Source organism: Hetaerina americana, unplaced genomic scaffold, assembly GCF_022747635.1.
Source record: "Hetaerina americana unplaced genomic scaffold, ioHetAmer1.1.p SCAF_3, whole genome shotgun sequence".
Classification (NCBI taxonomy): domain Eukaryota; kingdom Metazoa; phylum Arthropoda; class Insecta; order Odonata; family Calopterygidae; genus Hetaerina; species Hetaerina americana.
Genome location: NW_027286874.1, coordinates 73,109,691 through 73,133,472, shown reverse-complemented (window position 1 = coordinate 73,133,472; position 23,782 = coordinate 73,109,691).

Sequence of the window (23,782 nt, the reverse complement as noted above, 5' to 3'; positions counted from 1 at the left end):
CTGAAATGGACACCTGATTGAGTCGTGAAGATTCTGAATGTGCAGCATTTTGGAAAAACCATTGAGGGGACTGTAAACTTGCTGATTCTTGATATAAAATTCTACTGCTAGTGTACATGCTACTCAAAATTTCTTCAGCTTTTTTGATTCCATCAATGTTGTGAAGGATGGGAAAATAAACTGAAAATTGTAGCAACAAATTTTGCTCTTGGAGAATGGCAATGGATGTTAGAGTGCACTTGGCCTTGCTCCTCATGACCCACCATTCCATGAAAAAATGAAAATGTTCCACTAGCACCTCTCATTGAAATGCCCAGAGAAGTGCACTCAAGTTGACACTCCTTTTATCAGGAAATCTTCCCAAAAAATTTCGGCTATCACTTGACCCAATTATACTGCCTTTATTCATGGTAGTCTGATAAACTTTTATTTTTATTTACCTTGAAAGCCTAATCTTACCCCCTTGTTCCAAGAGTATGTCAAGAAATCATTCAGCCATTGCCGTTGCAATTTTTATGGCCTTCACTTTGAGTAAAGTTGAAAGTGAGCTTACAGTTTGTTTCATCTGTATTGTTGAATGTAGTTTATTTGCGATGCCAACTTATTAGTCACTGAAAAATTTTATTTTAACAAATCCGAGAAAATATTTTCTTTTTGTTAGCCTTTTCTTCCCCTTGTGTACTCCTAATGCGAGGGTAATCCCAGAAGTACCCAACCCAACAAAGAAAACCCAAAAATTTTGGAAAAAAATTTAAAATTTTTAACATAATCTCCTTTTAGCTCTTCACACTATTCCCAGTGATGTTCAATTTGTTCGATACCACTTTTATTATAACAGTCTTGCTCCTCAAAATGGCCATTAACTGCCAACATCACTTCTTCACCGTTCGAATTTCTTTGACCACTGAGCCATTTTTTCAAGTTTGCAAACAGAAAATAACCTGAGGGGACTAAATCTAGTAAATAGGCTACATGAGGAGCAATTATAACTTTAATTCATGAATTTCGGCCATTGTAACACCTGATTTGTGAGCTAGGGCATTGTCTTGATGAAACAACTCTCTTCTTAGGCAAATGCGGCCACTTTTGCTTGATTTCTTTGCTCAAACGTTGCAATAAGATTGCATATTACTTGCCGTTGATAGTTGTTCCTTTTTCAAGATAGACGATAATTATCCCACGCGCATCCCAAAAAACCGACTCTATGACCTTGCCTGTAGTTGAAATGGTCTTTGCCTTCCTTGGAAGCGGTTCTCCCTTTTGAATCCATTGTTTTGATTGTTCTTTTGTCTCGGGTGTGAAGTAATGGACTCATGTTGGACCCATTCATAGTTGTGAAACTGCAAAAATTCTGCTTTGTTGCTGCTAAACTTTGCTAAACACTCAATGGAAACATCTTCATGGCACTGGTTTTACTCAAGTGTGAGCAAATGCGGCACCCATCTCGCGTGCAGCTTCTTGTCCAAATTTTCAGTAAATATACAATGTACTGCACTCTTAGAAATGCCTACTGTCTGCTAGCTAGTGCACTTTCAGCTGATGATCATCCAGTATCAATTTGTGGATTTTCTTCACCGTTTCTGGAGTTGTCACCTCATTTGGTTGACCAATGTGATGTTCGTGTTCGACTGCTTGTACAGCCTCATTTAAACTCTGTAACCCAATATTTTACTGTTTTAAATGGAGCAGACTCACCCAGAGCTGAATCCAGTTTAGCCTTTTATATTGGTTGGGCTGAGGCCCGTCAAATAAAAGTATTGTATTACAAGACGATGACCAATTTTCTCAATTTTCACAAATTCACAGAAAAAGTTCACTATTGATGGCTGCCAAACAAATGCTAAATATGGAGTTTTCAAACTTGAAACACATGAAATATGATCTGGTGCTTTCCTGGTGTATTTGCTTAGTGAAATTTTCTAGGGTCTTCTACCAGGTCAGGGGTTCCATATTGGTCAACTGTTCCGATTGGCCAGTTGTTCCGTTGGGCCAATATGGAACCCCTGACTCGGTGGAACACCCGAGAAAACTTCTTGAAACACATACTTTTTAATACAGGGATATTTTTCAAACAAATACCGCCATCTCCAGGTCAGGCCGGGTACTTATGGGCCCCCCAATGTATGTAGCATTAAATTTTCCCACTATGTGATAATATCTTGTGGTTGCTGCATCTCCCCAAGGTGTGATTTCGGCTTGCATGAAAATTATTTTCAAATATAAATATTGTTTCATGCATGTAATAAGATATTTACCAATGTCATTAGTTAATAGTTAAGTATTTTAATATCCAAATTGGTGATACGACAGGGTATTTGTGGTTTATCCATGACATTATCTATACTCCAATGGAGATACTGTTTTCACCCCAGGGACTACAGCTGATGTGGAGTTTTGTAATGTTTTTCAGTTTTCACATAAAGCTGTTTGCCAAATTACAATTTCCTTGGTCTTCTGCTAGAAGGCTAAACAATTTATGGTGTCATACACTTAAATATAAAGATGATCAGTGATTGTTCGATTATGATAAATTTTTTTACAATGTTGCCTTAAAAATGTACGAAGAGATGGGGTGATAACAATTGATGCCGTAGTTTCTCGGCTGAAATTCTGTCACCATACTGTGGCCATGATGAATTATACACATGGAGTTACAAATGCCATTTTTCTTGAAGTTAACCCTCTCATACCTAAAATTTTATTCCACAGTCTTCACTAAGTGCAGTACTAAAGTCTATTATAAAATTGACGGCAGATCAAATTGAGTAGTTTCAGGCATGATGTGGTGAAATTCGAACATATTAATGAACAGATGGTAACAATTTTCCACTAGATAAGTTTGATTATACGACCAGGTTTCGATGTATTACATAATCTTCAGGTGGAGTCCTCATCCCGAAGATGATGCAACAACCCACTCGTACAGTTAAATTTATCTAGTGGAAAATTGTTTTTGTTCTTCATTTGATGCCAGATATTTGGCATTTATTCTTCTTCTTAGGCTTGTAAGGGTGCTCACTGAGATGGGTGTTGTCGCAGCTTCGATGAATTCATTTTGCAAGAGTAGATTGTATGAGATCTAGTCTCTTCATTGAATTAAAAAATTTTCCCACCACTGGTCTAGAAATTATGCAAAAACTCCAGTTGAAATGGGGAGAAGTTAGCAAAGGGAGGTAGCAAAAGATAGTTTTACTTATTTATGTGCTGTTCGTAGAAATATGGTATTTTCTATTACCTATCGGTCTCAGCTATTTGTTCATTTTTTCGTGCATATTATGACCTAGTCACTATGGCTACTTACTTGAGCATTTGTATGAGAAGGAAGTAGCAAGATAATTGGTTGTGCAGTAGTAATATGATACTAATTTTTGGGCAAAAGTAAATGGTTAACTCTACATATTCTCCCAAACTTAATTAGGGTAATATGAAAGAACCTCCATGTACTAGTCTTTTAGGATATTCTTGATTATGAAATAGTGAAATACTGGAACAGTGCATTCACCACTTCATTGGCTGTTTTCTCTATTTTGTTTGGTGAATATGTGTGTGATTGACAAGCTATCTGGTGTTATTTTTCTGCTGTATTCTTACTGGAAATACATGGCTGCATTTTACTTTTTGGAAGTGATTCCTTAAGATTTGTTAGTTTCATCAAAATGAAATATTTTTATTGCTGTGGATTTAATATACTGACATTAATTTACTATTGTGTTGAAGAGGGTTTGCTTGAATACTAGGGTTCACAAAGGTCCTGCTCCTTAAGGTCTCAAGTTGATTGTATTTCAGTACCTTTCTGAAAAGTAATGTGGATGTGAACTGCAACATTAATTTTCTTTTCACATGTAAAGAAGTTATGAAACATTGTATTAAGATAATCTAATGATCAGTGTTCAGTTATGCATTGATAAAGAAGAAATTATAATCTGGTGAAGTACTTAGAACAATTATTCAAATGGAAGTACATCTATATTTCAGACAATAGGTCACAACCTTAAGTGAATTATGTGCATAACAAGTACCATGACCTTCAACATCTCTTGGGTGAAGTAATTGTTTTGCAATTGCTGCTAAAATAGTTGATGCCTACCCAACTAAGTACAATTAGGTACCTTCCTATCTAGTATGAGGAATGCGATGGTCCGTATTCTAGTGTGGACAACTTAACAGCATGATATTATTTCTGTTTACCTAAGGAATGACCAGGAAATGATCTAATGGAATATGGACATTGTGCAAGTATGTAGGAAAAGGCAATGGTATCTCATGTCTTCAATATATTTTCTGTAATGACTGCTTTCTCAAACTTCGGCGGGTAAATCCCATTTCTTCTCTGGTTCTTCCAATGTTTTTTTCGTTAATTGCACTTAATGCATCCTTAAAAATTACTAAATGGGAGGATTCATGTATATTTTACCTCAATTTGAGTACCTTCATCGCTGCTGTCACCAAGTTGCTCTTTTTACTTTTTGTTTAGTTGTATGTTGAGAATAGATGTGACAATTGGCTAAAAATCAAATATTAGTTATCACAAAAAAACCCCCGGATGAAAACCAAACAACTTTACTGCATTATAATGAATCATAAGCTTTCCATGAAATTATGTTAAATTTAAATGGGTAATATATAGCTTTCATTATGCGGTAAAAATTTAAAAATATGTTAATTTAGTGGTTTCTATATTTTAAACTATTTTTTTCATAGTAAGAAGATATTATAATCGTTACACTCAATTAATTCAATTGTATTTCTGTTGAGCATCTATGAAATGTTTGAAGTGAAATGAGTTGAAAATTATTTGTTAAAGTTGAGAAAGATAATGCTCGTCAGTAACTCTTTTAGAGATAATATGATAAAGTGTAGGAACATGTCAGTGTATTGAATTCCAATCAGTCAAGAAACTATTTTCATGAATAGTTTCTTGAAGAGAAGGATAAGATTTAATCCAAAATCTTAAAAAAAGGAGTAACTGTATGCTGAAAGACTAAGGGTACCAGTCCGAGTATTCGACATACATTTTGTGAAAGGATATCATAGTGTGCCAATGGGGCTAGCAAAAGATACATTCATTGGTTGCATGGATATTTGCAAATTTACTGTCAGTGAATTGCATGAATATTTTTTTCTTTTTTTAAATGATGATGAAGTGTGACATTTTTGAAGCACCTGACGTTCCCATGCTGGAAAGTACACAACTAAGCAGTACTCATTTTTCTCTTCTTTGATAAATAAGTCTGGATTGTATGCTTTTTAACCTTCAAGAGACAACATTATTACTGCTGTGCTTTTCCAAGGGAGAAAATACTTGCCAGCAGAATTTAACGTTAAATATGCCCCAGTTATATTTGTCCCTGCTTTCGAGGGGCTATTGAACGTGCTTGTAGTTTTGAATGATATTCCAGTTTTATCAATGTTGGAACGGGCGGTGGAAGAGTAGGAGATAGCGTTGATGTGAATTTTGCGTGCGCATTATAGGAAAACTGTTTTTGAATTTTTGTGTTTTGTGAAGTCCCCTCCCGAACGGCTACTGCATCAGGTATAACGAAATAAAAAGTTTGCGATTAAATGCTTAGGCTCTCACTATTAAATGCTCTAACTCACCCACTTTCTTTCACCCTCCTAGGTGAAACATACGCATACAAAGGATATGTGGACAAGCTATCAAAATTAGGAGATATTGGATGAGTATTGGGAAAATGTAATGAAAGGGACACGCTATCTTTTGCTAGTCAGGCCTCATTTAGGATATCCTGCTAGTATATGCGATCCTCGTGAAGTTGGATTGATTGCCGAGTTGGATCGCGTACATAGAGGAGCTAAATTTAAAACGTTGTTATGATAAATTAGTAGCGTAAACAAAATATTAGAGAAGGTAGGCTGGGAATCACTCACGGAGCGAAGGTTAAATTACAGATAAAATCTCTTGAATAAGTTGGAAGGATGTCTCTTTGCGATGGTGTTGAAAAAATATCATTAATCTCAACGTATTACGATAGGAGAGATTATGTAAATAAAATTAGAGACTAAGTGTAAAACAGATGAATTTAAGATGCCATTTTCCCCACGAACGATAGAAATCAGCATATCGTTGTCTAACCGCGTAAGGGGGGAAACGTATTTCGGGTTAGAAGTAGTCTGCTGTGTAAATACCCGCCGTCACACACCCTAGTGGTGGTACAGGGTGCTTTGTGATTAATAAATTGGAACAAAAGTTGAGAGCTTTGCGCTAATTTGCGTTTTGAAAAACAGAACAGCCACTCATATGTTGTAATGATTGTTCATCGACATATCTAATTGTTTGATCCATTTAGAAGTGGCGTGACAGTACAGACAGCCCAGTGGGTTGAGCGGACAACTACTGAACAGAACAGAAGGACCGGGTATTAAATATTATAATCCCGGTAGATAACATTCCCGTGGAACTTTTAAAATGCTTTGGAAAATGTGGGAGGAAGAGGCTATATGGGCTGATCCGTAGTATTTATGAGGAGGGAATCTGGCCGGAAGACTTTGTGAGATCAGTTTTAGTTCCTATTCCGAAAAAGGTAACGGCCACGTCATGTGAGGACTATAGGACAATTAGTTTGATATCCCACGCAGCTAAAGTTGTTCTCAGGATCATAAACAAAAGGATAGAGAGTAGGGCAAATGATTACTTAGGGGATGATCAGTTTGGGTTTAGGAAGGGGAGAGGTACGCGTGATGCCATTGCAGTAATGAGATTATTAATCGAGAGGAATATAGAACACAACCAGGAGGTATTTGCCTGTTTCGTAGATTTCGAAAAAGCGTTTGATAGAGTGAATTGGGAAAAACTAATGAGTATATTGCAGAAAATAGGAATAGATTGGAGGGAAAGGAGGCTAATCCGCAACCTGTACATGTCTCAGACTGCTCAGGTGCGGATGGGAAATGGGGAGTCAGGATGGGCAGTGTTAGGAAGGGGTGTGAGGCAGGGTTGCCCATTATCACCGTTGCTGTTCAACCTGTATGCAGAGGAAATGATCAAAGAGGCATGGGAAGAACTGGAGGTAGGAATGAAAGTGGGCGGGGAATCCGTAAAATCAGTTAGGTTTGCTGATGACCAAGTTTTAGTTTGTCAGTCAGCCAAGGGGCTGCAAGCATTGCTGAGTGAATTGGATATTCAGTGCGACAGGTATGGGATGAGAATCAATATTAACAAAACAAAGGTTATGCGATTTTCTAGAAAAAAAAGGCCAAGCTTAACATTAAAATAGGAGGGCAAAAACTAGAGCAGGTAGAACAGTTTAATTATCTCGGTAGTGTTTTGGATCAACACGGTCAAAGTAGTAGGGACGTAAGGAGAAGAATTGCGCTAGGCAACGAGGCTTTCACAAGGAGGAGGGAGTTGATGACGGGGACGTTGAGTAAGGATGTTAAGAAAAGACTCGTAAAAACTTTGATATGGAGCGTAGCTATGTTCGGAGCGGAAACGTGGTCCTTGAAGAAGGAGGATAGACGTAGACTGGAGGTTTTGGAAATGTGGGTGTGGTGAAGAATGGAGAAGGTAAAATGGACAGAGAAGAAAACAGATGAAGTACTTGGTATGGTGGGCGAAGAGAGGGGTTTATTGGGAGCAATCCTATGGAGGCAGGAAAAGTGGATGAATGGGGTGTTGACCGGCAGTGGGATGTCGAAGACTGTGATAGAGGGTAGAATGTTGGGCAAAAGAGGAAAGGGAAGGAACAGGATAGGGATGTTGGACGGGATGAAGAGAGGAAGAATGTACTCAGAGATGAAGAGGGACCTGATATAGAGTAGGATGATGGATTTTGTGTTTTGTTAGGAGTAATGAAATATTTGTTTGGTAGTTGTGTCCATCCAAAAACCTACCTTAATCGGTAGATTACCTTAAAAAAATCCCATCACTACCCGACCTGTGCCATTTTCTGGAACTTCGTAGAGAACAGTAGCTGGTTCAGGGCAAAGAATAAAATCCCAACCCAGATTAAAAAGCGGGCTCTACCCTCGCTTGCCAAATCAACCTTAGGTTGATTGCTGTGGCTTACCTGTTCTTAAATGTTTGTTCCATGGAAAATTTTTTCATTGAACTGCTAAAGTGAAAACAGAAAAATGGAAAATAATTGTTCACTGACGACATTCATAGAAGATAAATAAAAAAATCGATCACTTACATGCGACGCTTAGCGTATGCAAATTTGACACATCTACAGAATGTGAGGACTTATGTATTTACTAGTGTCACTACGTATTACGCGTAAGTTCTATAATTGGTTACTTTTCCGTAGAGGTAACTTCTATCTTCATTCAGGTCCTCACGTCGCGTTCACACAACATGAAAGCATGGTACAAGTCCATAATTATCGTATTAAAATTATAAATTCTTCATTGTTTAGGCATTCGGTTGCCGTCGGTCCTAATGTACGTAATTTAACGGAGCTCGAATTCAAACATCTATTCGAATTCATCGAGAAAAACGTTTCCGTCATAGCCATTTAGTAAGTAGAACATGATTTGTATATACGTGTGGACTTTTTTTAAAAAAGAATTATAGCTTAAAAAGTAAATATATAAACGAGAGGTATGCGAGCGTTAAAAATAGGATATTGGTGTTATTGTGGATTGGACGGTTAACGCGTGGGAAAATAATGGGCTACTTTGTGATCATTTGTATCGCTGCATCAGGTAATATTTTTTACGTAATTTTCACTTTCGCTTAGTTTGGTCTACCCCGGCGCTAAGGTCCACAAATTTGCTATCAATCATTCATGACATTCGGTGTGAAAACATGAGTCAACTTTGGATTTTTTCTGCACGGGTATAATTCGGAATTAACATCGATCGGATCGATAAATAAAAAGTGAAAAATTACACGAATATTATGTTTCAGGACCAGGACTGAAAGTTAAAATGCAGTTGATCATGTAATCTTCGAAGGATTCCTTTTCCGAAAAGATGCATGGACTTTAATTGAATATATTCATATTAATAATCCGAATGTTTCATCTACCTTAGCGCATCCATATAGGTCTAGGTCTTTAATAGAAATTCATAGGTACCATTATTGGTTGTCAAGGATTTCTTGAAAGCAATATTTCTTTAATCTTGAAGTCTCAAGACGCTATCTGAACGCTCATTTTATTTTAACCGTTCCTACCTTACGCGGGCATTGCGTAAATGTAATTAATTTTCCATGAAACCATTGTTGATCCAAGGAAATCGACACCGGCCGTAAAAAAAATCATCGCGTTCGAATTGTTTCCCTTAAGTCTGAGTGACAGAGTGTAGTTCCTAAATGTATCAATAGAATCACTATAATTACTCGTTGATCGTTAAGCTGATCATCAGTAGGATATCGGAAGGGTTTCCTGGCGACTACTCGGTTCCCAACGACACTTCCACTCAAGCGGAAGTGCTAGGGGAATCGGAAAGGAGATGGCGAAAATGATGTTTTCCGGGACCGAGGGTTTCTCTCTTCCCTTCATTGCGTCCTCGCCGTGGACAAAGGAAACCCTCCCCCCCCCTTCGGGACCATTATCCTTAACCTAAGAACAAGGTAGCCTGCCTTTGTCCCCCCAGCCTTATTTGGGGGAGTGGAAGCAATTAATTGGGAGAACTATAGGAGGAGGAGCGGGGGAAAGAAGTGTGTATTGGGCCTTTCAACGACCCTTCGAAGGGTCGTTTAGAGTGTTTTAGGAGAGTAGGAAGGCGGCAATGCGTCGGTGTCGCCAGTTAATTAGAGGAGACGGAGTTGGTGGGGCCAGCTTGCTCTTGATGTGTTAATGGCTGGTTTAATTCTCCTCTTTAACTTTTTTCTCCCGAAGAACCATTTCTTCGGGGCTGGAATAGATCCATGATGCGCTTCCTTCGCTATAACATATTTTTCCCTCTATAGTAACATTCGAATAAAAAAACTGTTCAAAATTAACAATCCTTTCACGACATTAGTCGTGGATGCTTTGTCAAATGCTGTTCCGGATCATTGGACCAATGAGAGGGCATCATACCCGACCAGTTGGTAATGATGATTATTGGAAAACGATATTAAACCAACGCGAAATGGTTGCGAGAGACTTAACAAAATGCTACTATTGCTGCATTTCAATCATTAAAATTCCCCTCTTCTCATAAATGATGCTTACTCGTGAATATACAGGTATGTCAACTAATTCCTCCGGAAATTTCAGCAAAGGTTATTTTCAGTAAATAAGTATTTAATTTGTTCTTAGGGGTAAGTTATTGCATTTTCTGGTAAGGGGTAAATATACCAAAATGCAGAATTAATTAAAATTACCCATTGCTTGGTAAAACGGAACTAGCCCTCTTACCCTGATGAATTTCACACGTAGTTGTGTTTATTATTAGGTGAGCTCTACCGTCGCCTATTAAACCAACCTTAGTGTTAATAATTGTGGTGATAAAATGGAATGTTATGACATTCCTATTAATTGAAGGGATACACGCAAGCACATTAATAATGAGCATTTAACCCCTACGGCCACTTAAATCAGTTCATTTAGTCAGTCACCAAAAGAACATACAAAGACTTAAGTGAAACTCCCGGACGATCAGAAGAATGAATCATTCTTCTGCTGATTGAGTATTGAGAGAGGAGTGTCCGCAGATCGAGTTTCACGAGTGTATATATACTTTCTAACGACTGTCTAAATGAATATATATATATATATATATATATATATATATATATATATATATATATATATATATATATATATATATATATATATATATATTCATTTAGACACAATCCAGCAACCTACTCTACATTGTCCTTCTTCATCTATTGGGATAATTCGGATAGTAAGTTGGAAAGATTAGATGGTAAATCTAACTTTTGAGTACCACCACAAAAGCGATTTCAATTTTTGTCTATTCACCGCTTACATTCTATGAATCTGGAAACCCTCATGTACAGTCGAAGTGGTTTCCATGATCGACACTTCGGTCTCACCCCACATCGAGGCAGCTTACTTACCAGCCAGTGATGATCTCCACTTAGTTCACGACTATAATTGATGTACACTGTCGGCCTATTTGATTAGAAGGGAGTTCAAATATGAATCGAGGTTATGTTTGTTTTTGTCTTAAAAGAAGTCAAACACATTTTTGAGCTATTAATCTAAACGCAGTTGAAGAGAATGACCGTGCCGCTATCTCCGGTCCTTGACGGAGTCAAGAGTATTTTTACAAAAATATACGCATTATCTAATTGATCTTAATTTCTAAAACGCCTCTCTAAACACAAATTGTTAAAATTCAGTTTCTGGTCACAATGTGGTGGTGCGTGCTAATGGTAGATTTTCTATCGTTCTGTTCTTCCATTTGGTTTTTACATATGCAACCACATGCTTAAATCTGCGTAATACCACACAAGCCGTCGCAGAGGCGTGTGGTGCATGGTGCATCCGTTAATGCATGAATTGAGACGAACACATGAATATGAATATTTGAACATATTCATAAAATCGATGAATGCTAACGCATGCACATGACCGTCTACATCACGCAAAAAATTAATGTTTTCGAGTGCAGCTTTAAATTTTTATTTTTGAATCGAAAATATATACGGGAGCTTGGGTTTGTCTTTCTTTGATTGAACTTATTGTGATCATCGAAAGCAGCAATCCATTTTTTTCGGTCGTTATTCAATAATTTCCCTCATCCGGCACAGCTGCGGAGGTGAAAAAACGCTTCTGGATTACCAGGAACTAAGTAAGATGATACTCATTTTGCCCTCACCGATGAAGCCAGAGGGACACAGCGGTGACAGGTTTAGGGAAAAGATAAACATGGAAGTTGGAGTAGCAGAGGAACGCCTTGGGAAGTGGAGGAACATGGGATAGCTTCTTGGGAAGGGATTGTGGGATTGGTTCTTTTGTAGTGAATTACATCCTTTGTGATTGGTTGTCTTAGGCGTCTTGTTCGCTCCATACTCGGAGGTTGGCCAATCATAAGAGACGTTTTTTTCTTCGGTCGAGTTGGCGTTGGATGTAGGCGGTCAGTTCGGATTTGATCGCTATCTTTCTTGTGTCGGGTTAGCTTGTCCATACGTGTGCTCTCTGGAATTATTTCGTCTAAATTCAGTGATTACGCTCCTATTAGTAATCGGGAAGTATACCGTTTTCTGTGGGTACTTCATCTAATAGAATCCTGGCGGTAGCCGAGGAAGTGTTCAACATTTTCCATTGACGGTTAACAAGTCGATCTACCGGAAAATTGTCGTTTGCTGGTAAATCTTTATTTGGTGACGGAGAGTCAACGCTATTTATTTTGCAGGTATTTCACTCTTATTAAATATCATTTACCCATTATCAATTGTTTATTTCGATCGCTTTAGGATAGCCGTGTATAAATTCATACTAAAACCTTCCAGACCGGCGTCTTGGCATACTCATAGTTGGTCGCTTGAAGGAGGACAAGATTTTTGTATGATTTTACAAAATCTTTCTTAGACTGAGTAAATTCTCAATTTTTAAATCTTTGAAAGTGAATCAACAATATAAAAGTAGATTTTTACATTTAAATCGGTGCCAATATTACATTTGGATAGGTCTAGTTAAAATTTTCCTTTATCACAAAAAATGAACTTAATTATGTTCTTTTCTGTTAGTCAAACTTAGCCTCATTTTTACATGCATACTTCTTCCTGTATACTTGGTTTTTTCTTTTGTGCCCGCTTTATTATCTCTACTTGATTTTTGGGCGCAATGGGCATAGTTGGGAAGATATTTGTTAAGGTCATAAATAGCAAACAGAACTTTATTAGAGAAGAATGTGAGGCCAAGCATACCTTTGTAACTTTGGCATAAATTTGTGATTGTCACTTGTGTTATCAATAAGATATTTAGAAAAGGGTAAAACCAAGAAAATCGAACTGCTGAACTTTATTTTTTTTTCTCTTGGAACTCATGGGGTGGAGGAAAAATCTCGAGATACTCGAGAAGCCATATTAATCGGAAACGGCCACGGTAGACAGCTGATAAGGGAAGCTATTGGTGCAGGTGTGTCAAGATGAAGCACGGATATTTTGTATGATTCCTTGAAGACTAAATATTTAATTCACTCTTCATTCAGGAAATCTTTTCATTTTTTATCCATGGCTAACAATAATGTTTAATCCATTTTTAAAATTACTGATTAAATGGTGCTTTCATTTAGCAGTTCACGTCACGACCGCATAGGCCCAGAAAGTCTGAACAAAAAGTTTCCTCTGTGGTCGTTCACCATTGAATTGAAAACACCAAAAAATCGTGTTAATTTTACCCTTAAAATGTTTGATTTCATTTGCTTCGCCGTTTCTACTCCATATTCAAGGTATTTTGTCTAATTAAGGTATTGTGTCCACTCTCATTCTCTTTTATAGGCTTAACTCTACCGATACTTGTTTTGAATAGAGTGGAGCTTGAAGTGATATGTCATATGCAAGCTACGTAATGTGATTATGCGCAATCTGCCGCAGATTCATTAGGCAGGGGGAGCTTGAACATCAGTGTTTAAGGGAAATTTAACGTCTACATCATGTAACTTGGAAGAAAAGGCGGTAAAAGTTTTGTGAGGGTGTAGTTAAAATATGTCTCTCAGGTTTTCTTCAGTTGTATCAGTGATTTGTACATGAGGAAAAGGATTACTTATGGCGGTTGGCGCAGAAGTTTTTTTCAACTTGAATATTCCTTTACTGTTTCACCTAAAATTATGTGATGAGAATAAATCCTTGATGCCAGCATTAAATTTCGCGATTTTATTTAATTATTGCACGTACTAGTCTTGCATCGAGTGGCCTCCATTTCTTGATTTTTATTTCTATTAATAATTTTTTGCTTTTCAATATTTCACAGAATTAGTAGTCCAGTTAATAAATCGAGTGACTATTTCGTGTGTTTTAATTGACTCCGTAACTAAAGAATTCTCGCTTTTTCCAATTCCTTGGAAAATACCAAGGTTAGAGCTATTGAGTCTAAATAACAACTCTCTTTAACTAGAGGATTTTCTCTGTATTGTTTTACGAAACCATTTATTCAGCTCTTCAGTTGCAGGTAATATTTTTATCTTACAAAGTCCAGTATCAAGTGTGATAATTAATATTTTTATGAGTGAACGTAATCCGGAAGAAGCAACGCGAGTGACAGTTTGGGGCAGTATCCTTTCGCTTTGTGAATAATTGTAGGTAAAACGTAACATTATATGGCGGAAAAATCAGGGTTGGTAAGCATCGTAATTTATGATGAGATGATTGAATCTTTAATTTTACCATATTATTTCACATTTTTATTAAATTTCATTGATTGAAATATCATTATTTGGTAGCCTACAGTTTAATGTAGGTTTTGGATGTGCACGAACTAAACCGCACTATATTTCTTAGTCTCTCCTAACAACACACGGCTTGCCACCCTCTTAACAATAAAATATTCTTCAATTGTAACTTAAATAATCATACTTTATACATGATTGATTTTTATAACTCTGTATTATCAGTTTGATGATATTAGTAAATTGTGATTACTTCATGTAGAGTTGTGTGCCCAGAAGAGCACTGAGTTTGAAACATTGGCTCTGGAAAATTATTGGATAAAGGGATTAGTGAAATTGTTCTTTGGGTTATGTAAATCAAAATGCTAAAGATAAAACTAGCGTTCTGTTTTTTTTGCCCTGCATTCTAAAATGGACACATGCAAAATTGGGGTTTTCTTACGTGAAAATTCTCACTGGAATCAATTCTCTTGCAAGTTTTGTTTATTTAATCGCGGAACATTGCATTTTTAGTTATCCTTTTAGTATTTAATTAAGCCTGTATTTGAGATATTTTAATTAATTGCGTTTGTTGGTCTGTCGATTCCAGTAGTACAAATATAACAGTTCTTAATTATTTTTTTCGCAATCGAATCTTACATGCCTAAATTCGTTGTGTTTACCTTTAATTAATTATGACCGGATCACTTGAGCCTATGCCTCATTTCTATCATCGTGACAGAGACGTATTTATCTGGAAATATCCGTTGCACAATCTCTTATTTTAATTTGGTAATCAACCGTTTGACGTAGGGTTTGTTTGGACACATACTATACATAACACCTCTACGTTTCTAATCTTCGCTTAGCAAGACACAACTTGGCTCCCAACATACAGAAAAACCCTCATTTAATTTTACATGCGTATTACCTCCCTTAATTCATTTATTTGAACTACATCACTCTCCTATGACAACATATTGTCCAATGCTTTGAAATTTCCCTTTTTGCTGCTGTGATTTTCAGTGCTAAAAGACTACGGAGAAGCATGCTTCATTGCTGAAATAGAAATTCTTCCGATTCATCTACGGTAGACAGCCTGAAGTTTGGTTTTGAGTGGGGATAAATATGACTTTAGGGTTTATTTCATAGCCGGAGTTATTTTTCAACAAGTGGCCTCGACAAACATAGATTTGATCGAACACTCTCTTCCTCACAGGCCTAACTCATTTAGACTATCCTGTCAAAAGTCGAATAAAAACAAAAATTAACGAAATAAATTTCCTTTTAAATTATTATTTGTCATTCAATTTCAATTTATAAATCATTACTTGTTAGATTTTGAAAGCAGGAAACATTTCGGGGCATTCCTTCCATTTCGTCACCGAAATATTTTATCCATCCTCGAAAATCTATTACCTCTCCTTGGACTACAAACTTCAGGTGGTGGAAGGTACAACAGGAATACTCGTAATTGTTCTGGGAATAGAACAAGAAGCATAAACCGGATCGGCAAGGAAGGAGTTTCAGGAGGCTGTAGAGAAATTCACGAGGAAGGACAGGGTGCTGGGTACTACAGAGGAAAAATGGATATCGAAAGCCGCAAACAATACAATAGGAACAGTATATAGGAAAAGGACAAGGAAACCATGGATTACGGTAGAGATGATAATTAAAATAAAATAAATGAGGAAATGGAAGAATGTAGACTAGGAGTTGGGTTGAAGGAATTATAAGGAGTTGAATAATACCTTAGGCGGGAGACAAATAGAGCAAAAGAAGCGTGGTGGAAGAAACAGCGCCAGGATACGGGAAGTTTACAAAGGAAGGGTGAAATTGGTGCATCATGCGGGAAGGTGAGAACACTGCCAGGAAATTAGAAGGGAAATTCCTTACATACAAAGGAAGATAGTGATCTAAGATTTAAAGGGAATATCAACAACAGATGTACCAATTTAACAAAAAAAACAGAACTCAAATCGGAACGATGGGAGCGCCACACGGTGGTTATTCCGGGAACTTTTTGATCAAGGTAGTATTCACCAACATTTAGATCCTGTCTCCTGGTCTGCCAATCAATAGCAAGATGTAATATTAATTTGAAATGAAATGGCACACGGTGGATGGGAGATAGACCATAATAACTAATGAATTTGAACTCTCCAAGTTTGCCATCACGTTAGAGAGATAGAGAGAGAGGAAGTTACTGTGATTGACTTCTGCTATTGGCTACGCTATGCCCAAGTAAGAGAGAATTATGAGACTGGCTTGTTGCTCTTAGCTCATCAGATAGATCAGATAGATATGGATCAGATAGTCTGGAGCGTCCTAACTCCGCATGTCACTTTGGCATCAGTCAAACGGCCAGTTTGAAACTTCATTCCCCGATTCATGACCCGATAACACAGAGAGTTGAAATCTGATCAATGGAAGCAGAACGCGAAGAATGTTTATCTCGAGACCCAATGGCATTTCCGCACTGTGAACTTGCCTTATGAGATGAGGGGAGGAGGAACGGGGACAGCGACATGGAAATTAATCATCAGGTTTTGCTGCTTGAGAGGTTTTACATAGATGAGTTGATCGAATTTACCAATAGTTAGTGCCTAATCTTTTTTTCAATCAAGCAGGAGCGGGGCAGCTCTTATTGAGCCATTGCTATCCGACAAAAACAACGAATGGGGAAACATCGTTTGAAAAACTTGAATTGAGCAGTTTTAACCTAGACTTAAGGAGAATTTCGCCAAACATAATGTCTCGTTTAACTGTAGGTTTACTTTAATCTCCGATTAAGGTCAAAACTCAGTTTTATGTCCACTTTTAAGTTTAAATCGACCGTTAAACAGTTCAACAACTAAAGAAACGGGTACAACGCTCGCATTCATTCATGAGGGTAATGAGTAATCTTATTTGTTAAAAAAATCGGATTTGGTGGTAATCTCTACGAGAAGTTAACTTTCACCTTTACTTACGATTGAATACAACGAGACATTATAAAACCGGACCTAAATTTTCTTTTAATAATCTTCGTCATCGTTTCTCCCGTAATCCAACGCTTCCTAATCCTTTTTATGTTTACCTTTCCCATGGTAACATACGTAGGTTTCTTTATTCTTTGTTTGAGATATTCCTTCCTTTCTTCTATTGTACCCGTCACCTTACCTTCGCTCGATAATTTACCAACTACCTTCTGGTTATTCTGCGCTCCAGTTACCTCCTATGTTCCATGTTATTTAATGCATACCACTCCTTATTCTTTTACATTTAGCATTACACTTCATGATCGCTAAATTGCGATCCAAATTCACATCTGGCTCCCGGGAACCTATGTGGGTTCATCACGCTATTTCTAAATCTACAAGGTCCTCTATAAAAGTAACGCGCATTCTCTGGTAAATAGATTTATTGATCGTACTGGTACGAATGCTTAAAATTCTTCAAAATACTCTCCCCGTGCTTCAATACACTTGCGGAGACTTGTCTACCAATCCAGGAAGGCACCCTAAAACTCCTCGACGGGAATGTCTCCTAGGAACGTTGTAACATGCTTTTGAACGTTTTCCACGGTCTCCCAATGCTTTCCTTTCAGCTCTCTCTTCTGTCGGGGAACCAAAAATAAAATCGCACGGACCCAATTCGGGACTCAAAGGGGAATGTGGGACTACTAATGGTGCTCCGGGCCAGGCAGTTGGTAACGATGAAGGACGTGTGCGTGGGGGCGTTGTCATGGTGGATCTTGACCGTGTCTTTGATATCAGCCCTCACGCGCACGAGCCAGCGTTTCAATCTCTTGAGCTCCTCCAGGTAAAAGACTATGTTGAAAGCTTATTTCTGAGTTACAAACTCAAAATGGACGTATTCTCGGGCGTCAAAGAAGACAATGAGCATCTTTTTGATGCGAGACTTGCTCATTCGCACTTTATTGGGGCGGGAGAATAATTTTGTATGCTACTCGCTGCTCTACTTTTCGATTTTGGAAAGTACTCGAACGTCCAGGATTCGTCTCGGGTTATGACAGAGTTAAGAAAGTCCGGCGCATTTTGAATCAAATCCAACAATTCTTGACAGCGCGAAACTCGAAGTTCTTTCTGGTCCTCCGCCAACACTTTCGGCCCAAGCTTTGCACAGACCTTGCACATTTACAGATCCTCGGTCGCCATCCCATGTATCGCAAATGTAGACATTTGTAAGTTGTCAGCAATTTGCTAGATGCTCAAACGTCGGTCGGAATGCAGAAATTGGCGCACACGGTTCACGTTTTCGTCGGTTCTGACCGTTGCTGGGCGTCAAGAATGGGGTTCGTCGGCGACCTCCTCCCGGCCCTCCTTGAACGCCTTGTGCCACCTCCCGGACTGTGACCTTGGAATTCAGTCGTCCTTGAAGGTCTCTAGAAGCATCTGGAATGTTTCGGTTGCATTCTTTCAAAGCTGCACCCAAAACTGGATGGCGTAGCGTTATTCAAGCGAACGCTCCATCGCGCCTTGTTATGAAGTTGAAAAACACAACGTGGAGGCACATATAGCCACTCAGACTGCTTGGAGCAAACTGACGACCAGCTGCGTTGAAAGGGCAGACCCCCCACCACATTTTCTGACCAGTTTTATCGCGTTGCCATCGATAGTCACGTCACAATAAAATCATTCGCATTACTTTCATAATGGAACATTTATGTATATCTATCCATAATATAGTCTCACTGTTATCTTCCTGATTATCCCGGAATTTTCTACGTACATGTACTCGTCTATCTGGTGTTTGACCTAGGGATAGGTATAATTACGCCCTTTCTCTCTTTCTCGTGCAAAACTCCACAGGATTATCCACGCGGTCATTTATTTATACTGGACCGCACTCTCATAATTCACTTCCGTCTCTCTTTTCGTGTAACACCGCATTCCAATCCCCAATCACTATCGTGTACTTTCTTCCGTGCACGTTCGCAATAATTGCGTCTGACTGAACGTATACACCATTTATTTCCCCCCTATGACTGCTTGCCGGCATGTCACCGGATTAACACTAGAAAAACAAGTCTAATGTATTCCTTTAATTAACCTCAACATAAATAGGCGAATTGGCTAATAAATATTTTCCGTGTATTTTATCTTCCATTTATGTGATAAAGTTCCGTTAATTTTCAATATATTATAAAATGAAGGGACTTGGTAGTTCAGTTGGTAGGACGATTGGCTGCTGACCGGAGGGTCCGGGTTCGTTTCTGCGTGACACCTCTGGTTAAACATCATGTCGAATTGACGAAGTTGCAAATTTTTTTCCGTAATAGATAAGTTCCCTATGGTTAAGCTTGAAATTGGCGATTTTTTTGTTACTCACATTTGCATGTAACCTTTAAATTACATTTAAATAAGAACAGAGGAGAAATGGAGGCTGTTTTCACCTCAATGGTAAATAAAAATATTGTGATTCTAAGTCCTCAGATGTTATGTTTTTTCTATTGAATTTCGAACATCAATAAAATATTTATGAAACCACTCGACGCACTCCGGGGCATTAAAAGTTAGGCCATGAATAAATTTCAGAGAAGTCGATAACCCAAGCTCAGTTGAAATTCTTTTTAGAATTTCCTCCTGCTCTCGAATTATTTCTCACTCTGTTGGCAATTAAATGCGCATAATGACGTAAATGAGGAAATGTCGTTTGGAATGTGCCTTCAGTTGCTCATTTCAATTATATTTCGTGCTTGAAATTAATTGTTCCAGTGGTCCTCGCCTCTGGAATTTTGTCCCCGAGTTCGTATCGATCTGATTTGAAAAGCACTCCAGATGCTGCAAGGGTGCCATCAGTAATCAGTGAATCTGCTTGGAATATTACGGGCGGCGTTAGATAAGTCTGGGCAAGCTTGATGGCTTGATAATGAAGGAAAACTTCTATGACATTGAAACTGTGAGTACATTTATCATTAAAAATTCCACATTATACACCTTATTGTCTTGCATGTACGTACTTTAACGGGGAATATTCAAGAACGCTGCCATGAAAACTGACGCTAATAATCTCTAGCCACGACAAAAATTGTTCCGCAATACTTCCCGCTTCCCTCCGAACCATTGTCTACATGTTCCCTGAGCCAACTCCGACCAAATATTAATTATTCCATAGAATACTCATTTTGTACTTCAACTCCGGGTGTCTCTATACACTCTAAATTCAATTAAATTTGTGGAATTATACTTTTTTGTCCACTTACCACTAGAAATCTTCCTAGTATGGTGAAAGAGGGACTCCTTCACACTTGATGGTCTGCTTTAATGCATAACCATACATGAATGCATACAAGTAAACGCTCCCAATATCAGCCTCCAGAGGATATCAGCTTGAGATGAACTCGCGTGCATCTTGAGATTTTTTCAAAGTTCTCGTACTGCGAGCAGTATACACGTAGATAACTTGCTACTTCCATTTTTTCAAATTAATTTTACCGTGAGCAGTAAAGGTAAGTTGCTACTTCCATCACTTAATTTTGTTTAATCGATTAAATGCTTTGCATCGATACATACGAGTACGATATACTTACTTTTCGAATATGCTTTGTGTGGGAATTTATTTATAAACATGTATTCATCGATATAGTAATAGCGTTACACGGTTTAATGCCCTTTCAGTAGAAATTTTGGTTGACCTCAGCCCTCCATGCTCCCCTTTATCAAAATTAAATTCACAGTAATATATTCAAAGGTTGGTTAAGATGGTTCTGGGTGGATCCCTCCTCATACCTACATAGTTTAAAAGATCCGATGCCCGAAAGTGGAACAGTTGGGGTAGGACCGGGGGCGTCACCCGGCAGGGGCATCGCTCGGAATTGAACCCGGGCCTTTTGGCCAGTAGTCCGACAATCTTTACACTGGTTATCAACGCCCATTCTTTCTCATGCAGTGATAAGTGTTTCTCATGCAGTCTCTAGCTGTTTTCTTGCTTCTTTTGTTATTTGGTTTACGTGTTTATTCCACTGGAAGACTGTCTACATTTAGGTTTTCCTCGAAGGACCTCCTTCTGTTTTCTTCTTCTACTTTGCTACAAATGTCCGTCAAGTTTATCATATCCGTTTTTGGTTCATTTCTGATAGTTCTACATATATTATTTTCCACTAGTTTTTATTCTTGAAAAATGCCGTCTTAGGTAAAGCGTAATTCCGAACGTCATACGCATATGCGCGCTACACTACTTCCAAAGAACGACTCCACTAGCTCCAGTGTCTCTCCTTGCAATGCGATATTTGCCCTTAGCTTGTCACACACTAGGAATTTAGTCGTGCTCCTATTGTTTTTTTATCTTAAATTCATCAATTATTTGATCCATCGCGCCGAAGAAATCTTTCAAGTCTTTCTCTGTCAGTGCTAAAACTTCGGTGAACTGGAATATACTACCTTGATCAAAAAGTTCCCGGAATAACCACCGTGTGGCGCTCCCATCGTTCCGATTTGAGTTCTGTTTTTTTTTGTTAAATTGGTACATCTGTTGTTGATATTCCCTTTAAATCTTAGTGTCATAACTTGACATTTGCAAAAGTTACGTAGCCAAGAGTACATCTATCTCTGTGTGTGTTGGCGATTTTTTACAATTTCAGAAATGGATTTCAATTTGCAACAACGAACTTGTATTAAATTTTGCGTAAAAAACGGATTTAGTGGCGCACGGACGTTGGAAATGTTGGAAAAGTGTTTCGGCAACGATTCTCTAAAAAAAACGGTCGTTTACCAGTGGCACGAGCGGTTCAGAAGTGGTCGTGAGTCAATCGAAGATGATGAACGCAGTGGCAGACCATCGACATCGAAAGTCGGTGAAAAAATTGATAAAGTAAAAGAAATGTTGGTCAATAACCGCAAATTAACCATCAGAGAAATAGCGGAGGACTTGAACATTGCCTATGGATCCGCCCAAGACATTGTGGTTAATGATTTGGGTTTCCGTCGTGTAGCAGCAAAGTTGGTTCCAAAAGACCTCAATTTCATGCAAAAAAGAGACCGTGTTGACGTCGCAAAAGACATGATTTGCGAGGCTGAATCCGATCCCACATTCATCAAAAGGATCATTACTGGAGACGAGACGTGGGTTTATGAGTACGACACGCAATCCAGACATCAGGCAAGTGAATGGCGTTCACCAAATGAGCCGAGACCAAAAAAACCACGTCGTTTTCAGTCAAAAAAGAAGGCAATGCTGACGGTTTTCATGGATTACAACGGTGTAGTGCATCATGAATTTTTGCCAGAAGGCCAGACAGTAAACAAAGAGTATTATTTGGGCGTTATGAGACGTTTGCGTGAAGCAATTCGCCGAAAGAGACCAGAAATGTGGGCAGAAAACTCGTGGATTTTGCACCATGATAACGCACCGTCGCACAGTGCTATCATTATTCGTAATTTTTTGACGAAAAATGCAACAAATACCATCCAACAGCCACCGAATTCACCTGATTTGGCTCCCTGTGACTTCTTTCTGTTCAATCGAGTTAAAAAACCATTACGGGGAACGCGTTTTAGCAGCCGAGAGGAAGTAATGGAAAAATCGCAGGAAGCACTGATGGACATACCGAAAACCGACCGTAACTTTTGCAAATGTCAAGTTATGACACTAAGATTTAAAGGGAATATCAACAACAGATGTACCAATTTAACAAAAAAAACAGAACTCAAATCGGAACGATGGGAGCGCCACACGGTGGTTATTCCGGGAACGTTTTGATCAAGGTAGTATTGATGTCTTCCTTATTTACATGAATATCTTAAATTTCAATTTTTTTGATCCCCATTTTTATCATCAAAAGTAAATGTGAGTTGAAAAAATTGACGTGAAATTGTATAATTGCCAATAACCTGCATGTGTTTTAGTTTTCGTTTACTTCCATTTATAAATGGCCATAAAATTCAATTTTATAGAGCTCAATAAATGATACAGTTGCAGGCGTAACATGATGGAAATCATTCATGATGAAAGAAGACTTGGCTTTTTCACATGGAATTTTTTTTATTACGACCTAGGTTTCGTTACAGTGTTCCTGAAGTTGTTACTTTGTAACGGAACCTAGGCCGTCATAAAAAAAATTCTGTGTGGAAAAGCAAAGTGCCTTCTTTCATCATTTATAGGGCTCATGCATTATTTTTCTGTTCTAGTTATTCGCTGTTTTTTTCTGCAGATTAAATATTTTGATTTGCTCTTGTAGTTACCATTGTGTCTTTTCAAGTATTTGATGAATTATTTCACGAGCGAAATGATTGGTTGACCATCATTTCGTCAAACATTTTTTTTTCTTATCAAAAATCAACATTCGTATCGACAACTGTTGATAGCGCTGATTGATTTTGAAACTGTTTGTATTTGTAACTTGTCGAAGGCGGTAAAAATCAAAACCAGCAGTTTACTCCTTACTTTATTTCTGAATTTTTGGTATTGTTATAATATGTGCAGAGTTGGTAAGGGTCGAATATTTCTTTTATCTGTCCACTGGTTTGTCGACGTACTCATCTATGGGTCCATGTGTTTTATGACGTTCACGAACTAATGCCGAGTATCTTATGTTTCTTCTTGTAGCGTA